The sequence below is a fragment of the Fukomys damarensis genome, unplaced genomic scaffold (assembly GCF_012274545.1).
Source record: "Fukomys damarensis isolate Sample0158 unplaced genomic scaffold, DMR_v1.0_HiC HiC_scaffold_15, whole genome shotgun sequence".
NCBI classification, from domain to species: Eukaryota; Metazoa; Chordata; class Mammalia; order Rodentia; family Bathyergidae; genus Fukomys; species Fukomys damarensis.
In genome coordinates, this window is record NW_022900927.1 from 63,740,418 (window position 1) to 63,752,132 (window position 11,715).

An 11,715-nucleotide genomic window follows, 5' to 3' on the forward strand; every position below is an offset into this window, starting at 1 on the left:
GGTACCAAAAAAACAAGAGAGAGACAGAGAGAGGGAGAGAGAGAGAGAGAGAGAGAGAGAGAACAAAGAGAGGATGGTCCTTTTCTTGGTTTTGGACTGGGCTGTTGCTTATCTGTGAGCAGGCAGGCTGCTTTTAACCTATTGTAGGCCAGGTTGCCTTCTAAGGACTTAGCCTTGCAGAAGCTAAGTTTCATTTTTCTAAATTGTCATGGTCTTGGGAAAAGGAAACTTAAGATAGTGGCATGGAGGCACGAAGAGCCCGGAAACGCGGCCCGTCATGGCGGTGTCAGGTCTCCAACGTAGATTCCACCAATAACAGAAAACACTATCTGGTGGTTTAAACACAGAGAGTATTTGCTACATGTCTACAACTGGATAGGAAGGTGGTCTGGCGCCGGTGTGATGACTCAATAATATTGCGGGCCCAGTATGTTCCATCTTCCCATTTTCCTCCCCCAAGCATTCAGACTCTTGTCCTGAATCTTATCCTGGAGAATCAGCAGCTTGCTGGACCTTCAGGCCTCACATCCAATTTCAAGGTCCATTTGAGGCCCTGGGCTCCATCTCCAGTATTGGGAAAAAAAAAAAGTCAAGGCCAAATAAGAAAATAAGTAAATAAAAGTAGGAAGAGGAGGAATAAAAGATCTTTTTATTCATTTTTATTTGGGAATGGACAGCTTCTCTGGGGACTTCTGCTTCTGTACCATTGGACATATCAGAAGGACATGACCATCCCTAGCCACAGAGGAAGCTGGGAAATCGGATACTTTCAGCCACCCTGAAAGAAATCGCACTTCTCTTAGTACGGACAAAGACTAGAGGTGAGAAATGAATGCTGGGCCAGCAGGCAACATCTGCCAAAGTGAGATTAGACCGACAGAGCAATCCAGGTAGAGAAGCTCATATTGGAGTTCACCCAAGTGACTGGCCAAGGCCAGGAGAAAACACAGTTCAGGGAGATTTCCATGCCCTTGGGATCAGGCCTTCGGGTCAGTGACTTGGTCTAGCAATGCTGGCCTAGAAAATAGCAGTCAGAGCCACATAGTTAGGCCTTGGTTCCTTGCTTCCAGCATTGTCTGTAAAGCATATTCTCACGGTAAAAGTAACAGATGCAGTAGCAGAGTAGGGAGCAACACGGAGGAGCCCCACACAGGCCCAATCCCTGTGTCAGTTTGTAGTTACATAGAAGTTTAGAGCTTGAACAGGTCTCAGAAATCACTGTCATCCAATCAACAGGGAGAAAACTCAGGCATCACGAGGTGATGTGACTTGCCCCAAAGAAACCAGAAACAACCAGATCTCAGTCGGTAATCTTAGCCTTTTAATTCTCAGTTCATAACTATTTTCCCTCGGATGGTCCCCATTGTAAGGACCAAGTTTTCAGGTCGAGGTGGGCTCCCTCTGTGCCCTTTGCCTACCTCTGTGCCCTTTGCCCAGAACAGAGCTGCAAAAATTCCATTCTGTATGACAGTCTCCCTGTGTTCTGTTCCTCTTTTCAGGGCAGGTTGTCTTAGGGCATCTCCACCCTGTTTCTGTTCCTCTTTTTATGATCCAAAGATGAATTCTCCCTGCTTAAGATGATTTGATTTAGCCAACATAGGTATTAATCATAGCTGACATAGGTAGCCACCTGCTGATATCACTGCTTACACATGTAGTCTTTGTTAGTTTACTCAGATGTTCTTTAAAAAGAGGAATTGGTTCTGTGAACGTAGGTATTAGTAATTTTTCAGTAAGTGCCCTCCCATTACCCCTCAATTATCCAATAGTAAGTGAAAGATAAAAACAGGACCTATAAAAAGGAAGAGTCTCCCTAACCCTATGTAATCCTGCTTTAAAGATGGATCTGGGCTCTCGGTCTGAAGCCGCTGTGATGGTGACACCCGAGGGTCCAGGCTCGAGCTTGCAATAAACTCCTCTTGTGATTGCATTGGACCTGACTCCTTGGTGGTCTTTTGGGACTTCGCGACTTGGGCATAATACCCATAAAAGGAGCAACGAACTCATTTGGGGCACTGGAGAAATTCAGATTCCCTGAGCTCAGTTCCCAACTTCTAGAATCAAACCAACATGATTTCCAGGTGTGGTCCCCAGGAATCCGAGTATGGATTTGACTCTGCTTATGGTTCTGCTGGAGACCCCGTGTTGGGAATTGCTTGCACCCCTCTGAATTCCTACCTGAAGGAATTTCTACCCTGAGATTTCCTCAATACTGGGAAAGTTGCTTTGATTTCTCAAAGGTTTTGGGTCGAGAGTCTAGTCTAGAAGAGGATGGAGAACAACAAAAATGTGTAAAAGTTGGTGTCTCAAACACAATCTGAAGAACAGAAAACTCTCATTTCTTTGGAGACTGGCAGAGAAGCTTCACTACTGAGGAACACTAAAGAATATTACTCTATCTGGCATTCACTTAGCCTATGTCATTAAGGCTGACATCACTACAATAAGTGATTATGCTTCTTAGTAATAATATGCAATATGTTGGCCATTTGACAATCAAAAGCGAATTTTTCAGGAGAGAACAAAAGCAATAACATTTTGTCTCGATTGATGGATCTTTTTATTCAAGGACAGGAGAGAAAGCACTTTGTGTATTGGAAATGCAGGTTGTGGGTAGGAATATGCTTTTCTAGTCTGCTGTGTTAGTAAAATTGGTTTTAAGGCTTTTTTCATCCCTGGGCTATAATGTTTCCACTTCCAAATTTCAATATGAGTTATTTGTTTTTTCCCTCACCCTCTCTACTCTTATTACTTGCTGTGTAGACAAGTACTAGCAGGTGTCAGCATTGCTCAAGGCCTGGCTGTTACAGGATAATTGGAAGAACTTGTATCTTGAGAGAAACCTTAATTCTTTTAACTGAGAAATTAAACTAAAGGACTTTTATCTCATTTGCCTGGCGGGCATAATGGTCCCTGAAACTGGCTGGTGATCAGAATCCCTTGGGAAACATTTGACTTTTTTTTTCAATTACAAAAGTAACACAGGCTTTTGGTTAAAATAATTTAAATAGTGCACAAAGATGGAAAGTAGAAGCAATTCTCTTTCTCTTTGTACTTGATAGGGTAAGCCCACTGTTAATATGTTTCATGCCTTCCAAAAATTTTTGGTACACAATATATCATATGTATGTGTACATATATGTTTTTCCCATAGATATAATTATTCTATACATATAAATTGCTTTTCCAGATCACAGTATCTCAGACACTTTCTTCTATAGCACACGCAGCTCATCTCTATCCTTCTGAAGGGATGTGTTTTTCCTCAAAGTGATTTTGATTCAATGGATGAGGTTAGGCCCGGAAATTCAAGCTTTTGAAAGACCTCCCTCCTTTCGGACCTGTAGTAAAGAAGGACATCATGACAGGGAGTGTGGCAGAGGAAACTGCTCATCTCATCACGGGGGTGGGGCAAGGAGAAAGAGAGAGGAAGGGGCAGTGGTCCCAATATGGCCTTTAAGGACACTCCCCAATGACCTCACTTCCTATAATAGGACACTCCCCCAATGACCTCATTTCCTGTAATAGGCACTGCCTCTTAAAGTTTCCACTGCCCCACAGGCTGCTGACAAAGCTTCCCACACATGGGCCTGTGGACATTTATGATCCAGACCATCAAAGGAGGCAGGCTTGTCCATGCACTATCGTTTAGGAATCATGGTGGTAGGGTAGTCGGCATGGAAAAATGTGTTTTAAGATATATTATTTCCACATTAAGGTGAAACCTCTCCAATATGAGGGTTGGAAACTATGTTTTCCTTCCTCGTGCCCAATAAAATTGAAGAAATCAATATATAGTTATTCCCAAAGAGATGTTTCTCAGAAAGGTATAATAAAGGTCTAGTACACACACACACACACACTTGCGTGCATACACACTTGCGTGCATACACACACAAGCACAAACAAGCACATGCACATGAAAGAAACGTTTCTTTGGCAACTGTTGGCAAGTATGAGAGGTAATAGGTAAATTGCTTCCAAGAATGAGGCGAGAATGTCAGAATGAAGCAATCCAAACCGCGTGGAGCCCAGAATAAATACCTATTGTTGACAGATTAATAGTGGCAAAGTACTGTAGCTAAAATTAAACAATCTTTTTAAAAAGCTCTCAGCACGCTCTGATGACCAAACCATCTTTACTTTGGACTTGGGTCCAGATGAATTGCCTTGACTACTTTTTCCTCCATCCAAAGTTAAAGACTTCATTTTTAAAAAGCCCTACCTAGGGCTGTGGGTGGAGGCTTTGCGTGGTCCTCTAGGAAACAAGAGCGAGTAGGTTGGCCTGCATGGGAGCAGCTCTGGGGCTTCCTACACCAGCAGCTGTCATCGACTGGCAGGGACATGTCTTTCTGCTTCTTTTTAAAAAATTCACTCACCTTTACGGAGTTTTCGTTCCTGACGGAGTTGGTGCATGTCAATAACACATCTTAATTCCCCCTTTCCAGTCCCTTCCCCTTCCTTCCCTCCCCACTCCCTCCCTCTCCTGATCCCCTCCTTTAAGAAGGACCTATCTCCCTACTTCCTATTATCTGTTTTTTCTTTTGCTCTTTATTTATACTTTGAGTTTCTCATATAAGAGAAGCTATGCAATTTTTAAACTGTGTGCCTGATTTATTTCACTTCACATTATGGTCTCAATGTGCATCCATTTTCCCACAAATAACTCAAATTTATCCTTCTTTATGGCAGAGTAGTACTCCATTGTGTATAAATACCATATTTTCTTTATCCATTCCTCTGTTGATGGATAAGCAGGCTGCTTCCAAGATTTAGCTTTTATGAATTCTGCTGCTGTAACCAACAGATGCATGTATTGCTGTAATCTGATGTATTTAACTCTTTTGAGAAGACACCTAGAAGAGAGGCTGCTGGGTCGAATGGAGTTTCTAGTATTAGTTTTTTGAGAAATTCCGCACTGATTCAGGTAGTGATTGCACTAGTTTACACTCCCACAAATAAGGTAGACATTCCCTCACTGACCCTCCCACAGCTAAGCAATATTTGCTATGGGTTGATTTCTTAATGGTGGCCATTGTTTCTAGAGTGAGATGGGAATCTCAGTGTTGTTTTAATTTGCATTTCTCTAACGACCAGTGATGCTGAGCCTTTCTTTATGTACTTGTTGGCTATTTGTACTTCTTCTCTGTGCAGTATCCATGCATTTCTCTCACCCAGTTTTTGTTTGGGTCTTAGCTCTTCATATATTCTACATATGAGTCCTCTGTCTGAAATATCTTCTTCTACAAGATGCATCTTGGCTAGTCAAATGAAGACTTGCCAAGAATATTAGGTAAAGTCATACTGATTAGAGTTCATTTTCTCCTTTAAGAGGGTTATGAGCAGGATAGGGGAGGGGTTTAAGGAAATTGGCTCTGTTGAATTATTTAGTTTGGGAAGGAACCTGCTTCTCCAACCTGGCATGTGACATGTAGCAGATGTGATAGGTTCTTGAGGCATGAAGATCAGGCTTTATTTAACCATATTATATTTTCCAAGTGCAATGAATAAATAATGTAAAACCCTCCCAAAACATCCTTGTAGTGTACATATTTTGGTCTCTGATGTGGCTGGGATCTGGATGTTCCCCCCCCAGACACCCCTGTGCTCAGCATGGGCTCTTGCTGGGTAGTTGGATCACAGGGGTGTTGTGCTCACGGGTGGATTACTCCACTGGTGAGTCCAGCAGCTGAGTGTGCTCCTAGGAGATGGGCCTGGTTGGAAGAGGTGGGCAGTGGAGTGTGACCTGGAAGAATGCATCTCCCTCCCTGGCTCCCCTCTCTGCTCTCTGCTTCCTGGGAGCCATGATGTGAGCTGCCTTCCCTTGGAAGTGCTCTTTTGCTGTCCTGTTTCTGCTTTGGTGCCTGCCGACCATGGACTGAAACCTCTGAAACCGTGAGCCGAAATAAACCTCTCCTCCTTTACATTGTGGGTGTTGGGTATTTTGTCCCAGCAATAAGAAAGCAATCAAGACATTATGTATTTACAGGAGCAACTGGAATAGAAACTGATTATTTTCAAAGAACATTCACAGGGATTCTAATTGGTTTTGCCGCTAGGCAACTATCCCATTTGGGAAATTACCACTTGAATTTAAACAGCATGAAAATGTGTATTATAACATGACAGTTATGGAAGACCTGGATGTTTGGCATTTTGTACTTCTGGCTTGGCTTCTGAAGAAGTATTGATCACTATATGAGTTGCATTTCTTTGGTTACAGCTGGATTAATTAGGAAGAATGGGATATACTGAAAGGAAACTGCACAGCTTTACAGAATTAAAGGAAGTTTTGGAAAGAAGAAGCCAGGAAGCTCTGGAGCTCCCAGAACAAGCCCTTTTTGGGTGCTGCTGCCAGGGTGACATGGCTGTAACTCTTTCCATCTTTGTGTCACTTTGCTCAAGATCCAGCTTGGACCGGAGCACTCCCCTCAACCAACCCCTGTGCTTGGTGAGTTGGCATGGCTTGAAATCCCATTGGAACCACATCGAATGGGAGATGGACAGCTGCCCAAAGGCAAGCTGGACTCTTGTTCCAAGAAATGCTAGGCAGGGAAGAACCAGAGCTGTCCATGATCATTACTTAACATCTCAGTTATGGTGACTGCAACAGAAAGTAACAGTGCTCCGCAGTATTGTGAATACTGGCAGGGGTTTGCTTGTCTCACTATGTTAGGAGAAATCCAGAGGCTGTTGTCCCAGAACATGCCTAGTAAATACTCCTGATGAGTAGACTGGGATAGGTGGTGGAAAGACAGTAGGTCGCCCCCAAGCAGAGGATGTGAGAACAGCCAGGAGTGCAGTGAAGGTGGGAATTGAATGGATTTCATTTCCGTAACTGGGGGGATATTCATGTTGTTCTAGGCAGAGAAGGGGTAAAGTCCGATGCTCTCTACGGAAGATGAACACGGTAAAAGTCAAGGGTCGCTTTTTGGTAGAAGAAGGTGGTGTTTAAGTGGTCAGTGGAGGGTTACCTACTCACAGAAATTATATGTGGGTCTTTTCCTATGAGGTATGGGGTGGGTAATGAGCACTGCAACTTTTTATCCACAGGCGGACCCATTTGTAGACTGTCCCACGGGTACAACCCTCATGACACAGCAAATTAGAAAGAAGAGAAAGTTTGCTGATTTTAAATGTATAACAATACAAAGTTAAACTCATAAGGGGAGAAGGAGAAAACAGTTGTTCTCAGCGTGATATCCTTGCCAGGCTGGTGCTGGTGAGCCTTCAAGTGGCCCAGCATCTCATCACCCGCGGAGCGGTGGGGCTGTGTGCTCATTTAGGGTGCAGATTTCTGGCTTTTGTCAGGCTGAGCCCCTGCAACTGATGCCCAAGAGTCTGTGCTTGTAATAACAACCTCATTAAATGCTGGTGCTTACTAAAGCTAAGAACTACTGGCCTATGGCCACAAACCCAGCCTTGCTGCATTACACAACTCAGCGGGGACAGTCTCACCATACTCCGGGTGCCCTCAGGGTGCCACATGGAGGGGACATAACATGGGAGGAACTGAGGGCCAAATCTCTTCTAACCGCCCACCTGGGCAGAGCTTGAATTGATCTCCTGCGCCTCCCCAGCAAGCCATGGAGGAGAACAACTTCATTCAGCCAACAGGTAGGGATGACTTTCCACTTACTTTGTGAGAAATCTAGGTCACAGTCTGGAACTGGATGGAAAAGATTCCTAAACGGCACGACTGGGACTGTGTAGGGGTGCGACATTCTGGGGCATATTTTGTGCCTGCTACCTTTTTTTTTCTTTTTTTTAAATCGGCTGTACATTTTGAAAGCAAGTGCTTCAGAGACTAAGGACAGAGGAAGTCAGGAAATGATGAACAAAATTGATTTTCTCCCTGCACAGATTGCTTTGAACAATCTCTGGTCTAGTTTATTGGCTTTTTCTTCAAGCAGGTTCTACTTCTATGAACTCCAGGATGCAGTGAACATTCTCTCAGCATCCATCAGGAAAATGAGAGCTTATGTTGATTAGGAAGGGCCCACGTGTTGGGGTTCTGGATATGCAAAGTCAAATAAAATACCGATCTTGTGGAATTTATATTCCAATTGGATGAGATGAGACAGAAGATAGATAAAAAATAATAAAATGTGATAAGGAATGTGCCCTAGGTACGGCAGGGGCAGGCATGTGGGAGAAGACAGGGACATTTGGGGGACCCGAGGGCTGTGCGTTGAGGTTCTGGGTGGAGGAGGTGGAGGAAGCCTTCCCCAGTCTTCCTCACTCCCTGTCACCAACTCCTGCGATGAGTCCCTGCCGTTGCAGACGTGTGTCCCTGCACTAAAGCACCAAGGGCAGGTCTGCTTCCCTGCCAGGCCAGGCTGCACCTCGCCATCACCAGCACCTGCACAGGACCCAGAATCCCACGGTGACTCACGGAAATCAGTACCGTCCAGTGGATGTTTACAATATGCCCTCACGTTCTGAGATCATGCTTTTGTCATAGCTACAATTACTGTATGCTGTTTGTCAAGCAGTTCATGATTTTGTGTAATCCTCCAAAGCTATTAGGTGATAATGCCAATAACTTCACTATTTCTAGGATGGAAATCAGACTCTCGTGGGGTTCTCACCATGCGCTAGACACAAAGTGATTTGCACCTGCTGACCCATTTAAATCCCATAGCAGCCTTCGGATGCAGGATACCCTTGTGCTCCCTTCTTTACAAACAAGGAAACGGACACGGAGTGATGAAGTGGTGCAGTTAGCGTTTGAACCGCGGCCGTTGGGCTGCGGGACTGTGTTCTGTCTGTGTACAGATTGTGTCCACACATGGGGCTGAAGGATGGGGGCTCTGTATTTTTCCATTGTAAATAGCAGGGCAAGGGACTGATCCCATGTCTGTCCGGCTCCAGAGTCCCAAGTCCCCCATTTCCTACCCGCTCGTACTCTGGACATGATGTGGGTGCTCACCGAGCTATCACCAAGGCATTTAGAAAGTGGATCTCTTCTGAATGAAGTGAAGTGTTGGGAGGAAAAGTCTGATTCCGAGGAGGGCAGGAGCTGGGACTGCTGCCGGACGCTGGGGCCTCAGGTGGGGCGTTGAGTCTGCAAGGAATGGAGATTCTCACAATGGCTTCGAGCAAGGATGTTTGCCAGCCAATGCGTCACATTTGAAACACATTTTAAGGTCTTCAAGCTAGGAAACACTGTAGTAGATTAATACCTTTTTAGAAAAAAGCCTGCTTCACGTTACTTATTTTATTATCTCATGATATTTACATTCATCTCTGGGATAAGGTCATGTACTTAACAATCTCGATTCTTTTTATTCCCCCCACCCTGTCTTCCTCCTTCTGACTCTAGATCCCATTTCACCATTTTTATTATTATTGTTAATTTTTTTATTAGTTCATTTTTGCTACATAGAAATATTGCTTTCACTGAGGGTTGTCAGTACAAGTACGGGACCTACCTTTTTAGGTCCTCTTCAGGTTAGGATTTAAAATCAGAAAATGGAGCTGGGGATTTAGATCAATGGTGCGGCCGCCTGCCTAGCAAGCGCAAGGACCCCGAGTTTGATCCCCGGTACCAAAAATAAAAAAAATCAGAAAATGATGTCTTCATGAACTCTGCATGCTGGCAGACTTCCACTACTGCTGCAGGGCCTGTCTGAATTTGGAAAGCAGGGCCCTCAGAAATCCCTTGGAGTCTGGCCCCCAGATGCAAGAGGCCAAATAGCTTTTGCTTTAGCTAATGATTAATTGTTGCCTTTTTATCTTCCAGCTCCCTCCGTTTTCCAAGAGATTTACTCCTAGCCATTGGTGGATATTATTTAGTTAGTCATGGCAACAAAGCCATCTGATAAGCCAGTTAGCAATGTAGGCACCACATGGCTATTCTGGCTGTGTCAGCTCCTTTCTGAGCTGCTAGCACAAAGGTTTTGACTGATTTCTGTGCACTGCCAAAAACTTGGGTGACGAGGGTGTTGTGGCTAAGGAAAAAGTCTCCTTCGCATGTAGAGTATATTGATTTGGTTTTCAAACACATATGCAAAGTAATTGTGCGAGGAAGAATACAGCTCATTTGGTTTCATGTAAAGTGCCCATGAAATTAAAGCCCACGGGGAGAACTGCTTTTCAAGGAAAGGACTCTCTAGGAAAAGCATGCATTTCAGAATTTCAATATCAAGCTTCCTTTTACTTTCCTGTTTAGAGAGACGAATACATAGTCCCATTTCAAAAAACTACTGCATGTGTACGGAAGCCACACAATGAGTGTTATTTTGTGCTGCAAACATGTACTCACAAAATAAAAAAATTAAACTTGTGAAATGTCAGTCTGTGGCAATAAAGACTTCATACCCACTGTAACTGTCCCTCTGGTTTTCCTTGAGTGGGTAGTATTTTATCATGTAATACATGAGATCTCAAAATGAAATGCAAGTGCAAGGACTCCACTCAGGTACGAGTTAGTTATGCCTAAATTCAGCATTTAGGACGATATATGATATTAGCAGAGTCTGTGTTTTTAAAGCATCAAAGATTATTCAAGCATGTTTCAAATCTTCAAAAATAATATGTAAAAAAGGTAAACCAAAGCTAGGAGAAAGGATTTTGAATGTTTTCACCACCAAGAAACAATAAACGTTCAAGGACACAGATACGTTTTTCCCTATTTAAACATCACATGATGTATACATGTATCAAAACATCAAGTGGGACCCCAAGCAGAAAGGCATCAGTTATAAACACAGAAATTCTAAAAAAGAAAACAAAACAGTATTCAGGCCCATTTCTTCCTATTCCCAGTTTCTACTCAGCACAGGTGCTTTGAAGACTTTCACATCCTGAGCATTAGACACCAGGCATCTCTATGCCTGGAAGGAAATGGGGTATCTTCCAAGTGTCTTTGTCCACGAAAAGGACATATTGCTATTTACTTTACATGTGCATTAAGCTTTCATCACAGTGCTCACTGGTGCCAGGCAACAGGTCTGTCCACTGCCTGCTCTCTCCTCACTGCCTTCCCCTCACAAAGAACAGCCCAGACCTTTTTACTCAGGATCCCCACTGGCCCTGTGAGTCCATAGCAAAAAGCAATAAAACAGCTCTGATCACGTGAAAGTCCTGTGGAGGAGCCCCAACTTGAAACTGTAAGAACACCTGCATTTGTGTGAAATGTTCTGAAACCAGAGCAGGTGACTCTGTGGACACTAAAATCAGGTTAGGGGTTGCTGGGTGTGGCTGCTTACAAGTTTTCCTTTTGGGTGACAAAGGTGTTTTGGAGCCAGAGAGTCGGTTGCACAACACTGAGGATGTGTAAAATGCCTCCAAACTGCACGCCTGAGAAAGGTTTAAATTATATAAACTGTACTTCAAAAAATGTAACATCTTAGGTGAGGACCAGCAGTGTTGAGCACCGAGGAGAGAGGGTGTTTCACAGGGGGTTGGCTGTCTGTTTTTGGCAGGACACCGGACACATTTCTTGCTCTGAAATCCTAGGACATTAGTTCAACACCCCTTTCTCTCCCCCTGGGGCTCTACCTGCATCTTGGTTCTGAGCCCTTCCTCCTGACATTCTGGGGTGCCCATATGTAATTGAAATGCAGGGCCAAAAAGCCTTCAAAATCGCCATCTATTAGCCTGGTGGTGGTGCACACCTGCAATCCCAGCACTCTGGGAGGCTGAGACAGGAGGATCACAAGTTCGAGCACAGCCTGGGGAATTTAATGGCTTAGCAAGGCTCTATCTCAA

General features: G+C 44.0%; 1 long non-coding RNA gene across 1 annotated transcript in view; it reads right to left on the bottom strand.

The window, feature by feature from the left end:
- Positions 1-8,087: 8,087 nt before the first annotated feature.
- The window catches only part of LOC104867057, a 4,302-nt gene continuing 674 nt past the window's right edge, over positions 8,088-11,715 (bottom strand). Inside the window, exons 2-3 of the long non-coding RNA XR_781653.1 lie at positions 8,933-9,067; positions 8,088-8,362 (exon numbers count right to left, since the gene is read on the bottom strand). This is a non-coding gene — a long non-coding RNA (uncharacterized LOC104867057). The remainder of the gene's footprint in view (positions 8,363-8,932; positions 9,068-11,715) is intronic.